Source organism: Protomyctophum bolini, assembly GCF_963924005.1.
Source record: "Protomyctophum bolini genome assembly, chromosome: 11".
Taxonomy (NCBI): domain Eukaryota; kingdom Metazoa; phylum Chordata; class Actinopteri; order Myctophiformes; family Myctophidae; genus Protomyctophum; species Protomyctophum bolini.
Window position 1 is genome coordinate 22,021,396 of NC_137872.1, and position 7,500 is coordinate 22,028,895.

Consider the following 7,500-nt stretch of genomic DNA (forward strand, 5'->3'; position numbering starts at 1 on the left):
GGCGCACTGAACTGTAAGTGCAGGGTAATGTCTGCTGCTCAGTTTTGACGTCCGTGCAAAACAGCCCCCAGCATAGCCCAGGTGCAGCGCCTGCATTGCATTCTAATGCACCTGCTTCTGAAAGCTGCAGAAAGCGTGGGGGAAGGCGAGGGTACAATGTCCTTGTACAGTGAGTAGTGCATGTGGAATTGCAATTTATGCAACAAAAAAAAGCCTATTCACTAAAGCAGTGATTCTCAATTGTTTTTGTTTTTTTACATTGTTTCAAGGAACCTTAGTTTGAATCACCCCACGGACACCCATTTGATGTATCACCCATGTTTGGTATCTCCGGGACCCCTCAATGTACCATTGCATATTTTAACTCTGAGAGTTACAGATCTGAAGGGAACCCCCTCTCCCTCCCCCTGGAAGGACCCCTGGGGGTCCCCCGGACCTCCCACATATTCAAAGAGACCAGCTCTTCTCTTCATATACAGGGAAATGTGTGACTTTATATGGGAATGAAATATTTCAAGCGATCGGACAAATCATATACACATACTGTACATACATATACATACACACACACACACACACACACACACACACACACACACACACATACATGCATACATACATGATCAGTTATTTGGTTAACACGTGACGTTAACCAAATAACGCCACGCGTGTTATTTCTCATTTCGTTCTTTTATCTTCCCCGCGGACAAAAATAATAATAACGCAGCTGTATACGTACATTAAAGCTCTCGAGTCGATTTCACTAATGTGCCCCCCCCCCCCCCCCCACACACACACACACACACACACACATACAAACACCCAACCCCCTTTATCTCCAAGAAATAATGCTGCAGGACTCTGCCTCTCTCTCTCTCTCTCTCTCTCTCTCTCCTTGCTGGGGCAGCTGCATGGCTGCTGCCAAGTCCCACAGCAGTGCCTTCGAGATTTTATTTATCCTTGCAGCACTTTTTTTTTCTCCCAATCTATCTGGGAATTAAAAAAAACAAATAATAATAACAACAAACTCCGTCTTTTAAACCGTTATCTTAAACATATATTTAAAGGGAAGCTCTGAATCAGGCCAACAACAACAACAACTATAGGAGGACATCATCACCGGACTGGAGAGGGATAGAGGGGAAGAAAAAATAAATAAATAAAAAACAAAAATCAATTCCATTCACCCCACCCCCCAACCGGTCTCTCCCCTAAAGCCTGATTTATACTTGGGACGCACGGCGGTGCCGCGCGCGGCGGAAAGAGACGATCTACAAGCTCGCGTCTCGAGCTTGTAGATCGTCTCTCTCCGCCGCGCGCGGCATGCCTGTTTGAGGCGAAGCATAGCGTCGCCCCACAACAGCAGCACAGCAGCAGCACTGAGGCTCCCCCCTCATCCATAACCACATGACGTTAGGTTGCCACGGCAACCGGAACGGGTTGCATCCATCCATCCCTCCCTCTGCCCTGCACGTTTCAAGAGAGAAAAAAAGGGGGGCAGGGGGGGAGGGTATATGGGCAGCGATTCACCGAAGCAAAACAAATGACACCCCTGTACGTTTTATAGGACGGACAGAGGGACAGACGGACAGAGGGACAGACTGACGGATGGACGGACAGACAGACGGACGGACAGGCGGACGGACACAGACGGACAGAAACGGCGGGTGGGGGGGGGGTGAAGGAGAAACGACGAGAAACCGCGCGCGCCGTCTGTGTGATGATGAGAGATCGTTGAAGGATGTGGAGCTGTGAGTGTGTGTGTGTGTGTGTGTGTGTGTGTTGGGGGGGTTCACCACCAATCATGTCTCTCCTTACATTGGTGGGACATGTTCCGTACGACCTCCCCCTCCTCCCCTCTCCCTTAAAACGCCTGTGGCACACCGTAAGATCATGCAGCGTCCGAGAGAGGACACACAAAACACAAACGGAACCATAACGGTGGAACACGCTAAACGGACACTGAGGATTTTCATTCTTCTCCCCCACATCCCTACAACATTTTCTACATTCTCTCTCTCTCTCTTTCTCCGTCTCTCTCCGTCTCTATCTCTCTCCTCTCCGTGTGTTATTACCTGCCATCCGGTCCCCTTTCCTGGTACTTAAATTCAGGGTTCATTCGGATGGGGAAGAGCCCCAGATCGACGGGTTTGCTGTCCGGGTTCCAGTCCAGGGCTCCGGTGGCATAGATCATGAAATAATCCCAGAGCTCGGGCAACTTCTTGGAGGAGAGAAACATGATGGCACTGGGCTTCTGATATAGCAGACAGGCAGGCAGGCAGGCAGTGGGTCGTCTCAGGCAAGTAGGTAGGTAGGTAGTGGGACAGCGGTGAGGCGGTCGGTTGTTTGGATGGTTGATTGGTGGCCCTTCCTTGCCTTCTCCTTGGAGATGTGCGCGTAATGATGAGAGACACCTAGCCTTCAGCTCTGCATTTCAAGTGCTTCCAACTACCTTCGGCTTCACTGTCGACTCAGCAACTACGTCCCCTGTACTCCTCCTCCCCTCCCTCGTCCCTTTTCCTTCACATCACCGAATTAACTCTTAACTGGCGCTCTGCCTCATAGCTCTAGTTCTCCCTCTGCCTCTGCCTCTCTCTCTCTCTCTCTCTCTCTCTCTCTCTCTGCCTCTGTCTCTCGCGCTCTGTGCCTCTGTATTGCTCTCTCTTTCACATCCTTTGAGTTGATTTCAAGGACCTCCGGTTTGATGTGCGTTAGATTATTCCACGGATCTGTATCTATGGGATCCTAATCTACACAGTGAAATCAGGGTCCATTTGGTTCCATGTGTGCACTCTCTGAGTTACAGATCAGTAAGGGTCTATTTGGTTCCATTTCCTACACTCTCTGAGTTACAGATCAGTAAGGGTCCATTTGGTTACATTTGTACACTCTCTGAGTTACAGATCAGTAAGGGTCCATTTGGTTCCATTTGTACATTATCTGAGTTACAGATCAGTAAGGGTCTATTTGGTTCCATTTGTACATTATCTGAGTTACAGATCGGTAAGGGTCCATTTGGTTCCATGTGTGCACTCTCAGAGTTAGACCTGTAAGGGTCCATTTGGTTCCATTTGTACACTCTCTGAGTTACAGATCAGTAAGGGTCCATTTGGTTCCATTTGTACATTATCTGAGTTACAGATCAGTAAGGGTCTATTTGGTTCCATTTCCTACACTCTCTGAGTTACAGATCAGTAAGGGTCCATTTGGTTACATTTGTACACTCTCTGAGTTACAGATCAGTAAGGGTCCATTTGGTTCCATTTGTACATTATCTGAGTTACAGATCAGTAAGGGTCTATTTGGTTCCATTTCCTACACTCTCTGAGTTACAGATCAGTAAGGGTCCATTTGGTTACATTTGTACACTGTCAGAGTTACAGATCAGTAAGGGTCCATTTGGTTACATTTGTACACTGTCAGAGTTACAGACCTGTAAGGGCCCATTTGTTTCCATTTGTACACTCTCAGTATACAGATCGTATTAAGGGTCCATTTGGTTATCTATTATTACAATTGGGACGGTAACAAATTGTGAGCGCAGTTCAGTTGGGCAAGTCATAGACCGTGACACATGTGGTGCATGCAGAAGCGTCGCCTATGCCCCTGCCCCGTGGCCGCGATACATCACATATACCCTACACCTGCGTTTTCAACACATGTGGTTTCCCTTTCTGTGATGCAATGACCCGACAATATACACAGAACAGTGGCCAATACACATCGCTGCATGCCTTAGTTCAAAGTGTACAGTTTGTGTCTCATTCGGACACACGATATTCACGGAGAAACAACAACAACACAGACCGTGTGGCGTTCCATTTGGTTCCATTTGTAGCCTTTATACACTCTCTGAGTTACAGACCTGTAAGGGGTCGATTTGGACATCTAAGGGTGGTCCCGAACTCTTTGAGGACAGGTGCTCTCACTTCTCCAAACCACAATCACAATCATGTACTGAATGCCTGCCTGCACAGTACTAAAATTTACAATTTAGGCATTTAGCATACACTCTTATCCAGAGTTACTTAATAAGCAAGGAAATGCCGTACATAGAGACAGTGTAGTGCCTCAAGACACCACAGGTAAACCATTGCTTCCCAGATCGGGGTCGGGACCCAAATGATTTTGCATGATTAGCTTAAAGGAGAATTCCGGACTAGGAGTTTTTCTTACTTTATAATTATGATGTTATTTATATATCCAGAACGAGTGGTACAGGTAAAACTTTCCATAACTCCATCCCGAGTCCACGGTATAGCTTAGAGTGGTGGGGTTTTGCTGTAAATGGTTTATTTTTATCGCTTTTTTTATGTCATTCATAATAACTCAATAACCGTAAACCGTTCCCTTTTTCTTTCACAGGGAAAGTTTTTCATGAAGCTTCAAATTGGAAAATATATTTTGATTAATCATCATGATCATGATTTTTGTATACCCTATTATTTAATAATGTTACCTAATACTGTCATGATTATTAATATGGATTATTTATGTTTTTCTTTTTTCTTTGTACTGGTGTATTGAGCTTTTATATGACTGTTTGTTCTCATTCAACCATGAGAGTACCTGTCACTGTCACCTTAAGTGAATGATGTCATGTCTTGGTTCGACCCGATAGGCTTACCATTAGGTCAGACAGCCTACAAAAAGGATGCTTTCTCATTTGTGTTCATAAAGATAGCCTGATGAAGGCCGCATACTGTAAGCCGAAACGTTGCTGTTTCCCTAATCTAAGTTGGTTCACTGCATTTGAAGACAGCGTGCGGATGTTTGTTCCTTTTTCATTGTCGGGCACCGTATACCCTCTCCTGCGCACCTTTCGCCTGTAGGTGTGCAAAAGCCTTGCTTTTTATTTATTTTTGTTCATAATAACTCAAAACTCTCCACAGTGTTTTGTCCCAAATGGGCTGCTGTAGTATTTACGGGGACTTTGGTTGAAATCACAGTGAAATATCGTCGAGCGAGACTTCCAGAAGTGCACATCTAGAGTTTTTTGTCATTGTGATCGACAGATAATTATGTAAAAATCGAGCTATATAAATAAGCTATTTAACCCAAAACCCCATCGCTCACACTCTGAGCTGCGTTGAACTCGGATTAGGATATAATAGCATCAGATTATGTTAAGAAAAAGCCTATAATTCTCCTCTCTTTGACTGCCAGAATGTTTTACACAATAGTCATTCTCACAGTTCAGTGAGAATAAGGGGATTTTTTTCCCTGGGTCTTGATCGGAAGTTAGGCTATGCAATCCTCTTGCGGGAGAATCGCGGACCACCGACAGGATGCATTTTGTAACCGCGATTTATGAGCTGTGAATCAAATCAGGGATGCAATCTGTGAAAATAATCTGAAATAAGTGTTTTAAAAATCCAGCTATCATCTTGTTTCCAGTCCCGTGCCTGTTTAGCGCTAGCTATAGCAACCGCAAGTTATAGCAACCGCAATATATAACCAGATGATAATAACTTTGGAAATCTTTCATAATTAATAACCTAATAACTTGTCTTGGACTCATCCTTAATTGGCAGTCTGTGACTTTGCTCAAAACTCATCCAAACTTGTCCTTGGCAGGTAAAGTAAAACATTTTCTCCTCTGCAACAGTAAACAAACCAACATAAGTGTATACAGAGTATATCTGCACATTTCTAAAGTTTCAATTTAACAACTTTTAAGACCTACAGTGTATATATACTAAATTGTCAAATATTACACAAGAAAGAGGCAAACGTTGTGAAAATAGTTGAGCTTGTAAGTTTGGCTATTTTCACAATATTCAATCAAAGAAAATGTAATGCCTTACCTCCTACATTCCAAATATTACAGGGTGGGGGAGGGGGGGGTCCTCAGTTCAAATACATTCAATTTGGGGGAGGGCCTGAAAAGTTTGGCAACCCTTACTTACATAGGTACTATCGAAAAATCAATCTGCACATTGAAATTACAGGTCCCCAGGTAAGAAATCACACTTGTGTGAAGTGAGGGGTGCCCACTGTGGCTGCCACATGACATCACGGGGGGGCAGGGGGGGATAAACATATACGGCAGCATCTGTTTAACTGGAACTCTGACTCTTTCACGTGTACACGTGAAATCAAAAGGGGCCGCAGCGCAGGGGTGCACATCTGTGAGAGTTGCATGTCCCACGCATGCATGAACACATTGTCACACAGGTGCAAGGTCAGTGACCTGTCACAAACATGAGCGGAGGAGCCAGGTCAGTGACCTGTCACAAACACGAGCGGAGGAGCCAGGTCAGTGACCTGTCACAAACATGAGCGGAGGAGCCAGGTTGAAGAGGTGCACTAGACTGTAAAGGAACACACACCAAGTATAAAGTGCATTGATACATTCCAAAAAATATCGAAGTATTTGGAGGCACCCCAAGACTTGCGTCATGGCACCCTATAGGCCTATAGGGTGCCACGACACCCACTGAGAAACCCTGCATGATATATTGATTGATTGATTGAGTGATTGATTGATTGATTGATTCACCCATTGTCAAACCATCTTCATAATTGGTCCTCATAATGTTTCCTACTCTGTCTGTGTAGGAGAGCTGTGGATACTATAGGCTAAAATAGATGTATTTATTTTTCTATTAACGCAAGAACAATGGCTTCCATTATAACATGTTAACTTTCCAGGAATATAAATACTGCAGTTTCTATTTTCTTGGATGTCACTAGTGGGATGTCCACCGGTATAGGCCCAGAGCGTTAGTGAGGACCAATACGAAGATGGGTTGAAAATGGGTAGTAATAATCCATATAGTCATTCTCAAAGTAGGGTCATTCAGGGGGTCCCAGGGGGTCCCCAGAAAGATTAGTTAAGCATAAAAATCAGTTTAACCATATGGCTTGGAGAAAAAAAAGCCGATCTATTCAAGCTCAGCCATGCTTATTTAAAAAAAAGAAAATAAAACTCTTGAAAGAATGTGAGTCAGTGTTTTTGAACAAATCTTGTATATGGGGTCCCTGACACAAAACATTTTCAGATGGGGGTCTACGGCTATATACTATTCAGTTGGGGGTCCTTGACATGAAAAAGTTTGAGAGAACAACAGTCTGTAGCACAATAATAATAATTTCACATTAGATTTAACTCAAGTAGGCTATCATCTCCATAAAATCGACATTTAGACTATCATAATGTTTAATTGTTTATCATCTGGCTAGGCTGTCAAATGATCTCAACCAGTAATATAGTGAATGTGTAGGAATGTAGGAGTGGATGTATAGCTATGAGCCATGCAGTATAGCCATAGTTCCCAGGCAGATAATGCGAATATAATCAGCCGATAGCCAATTCAATATTCTTTAACGATTGATCGTTTAGCGTTAGCCCGGTTCTCAACGTGGGGTCCGGGGTTTCCAAATGGATTACGGGTAAGTAGCCTATGTGCAAATGGAACCATATGGACCCGTAAGCAGGTCCATTTCGTTCCATTTAGCAGACGCTCAGAGTTACATTAACTTTCGTGGAGTAGCCTA

General features: G+C 44.2%; 1 protein-coding gene across 1 annotated transcript in view; it reads right to left on the reverse strand.

Moving 5' to 3' along the window:
* Positions 1-7,500, reverse strand: part of LOC308323359 (syntaxin-binding protein 4) — a gene marked incomplete at its 5' end in the record, with an annotated part of 150,757 nt that overhangs the window by 143,051 nt on the left and 206 nt on the right. The window lies entirely within an intron of this gene.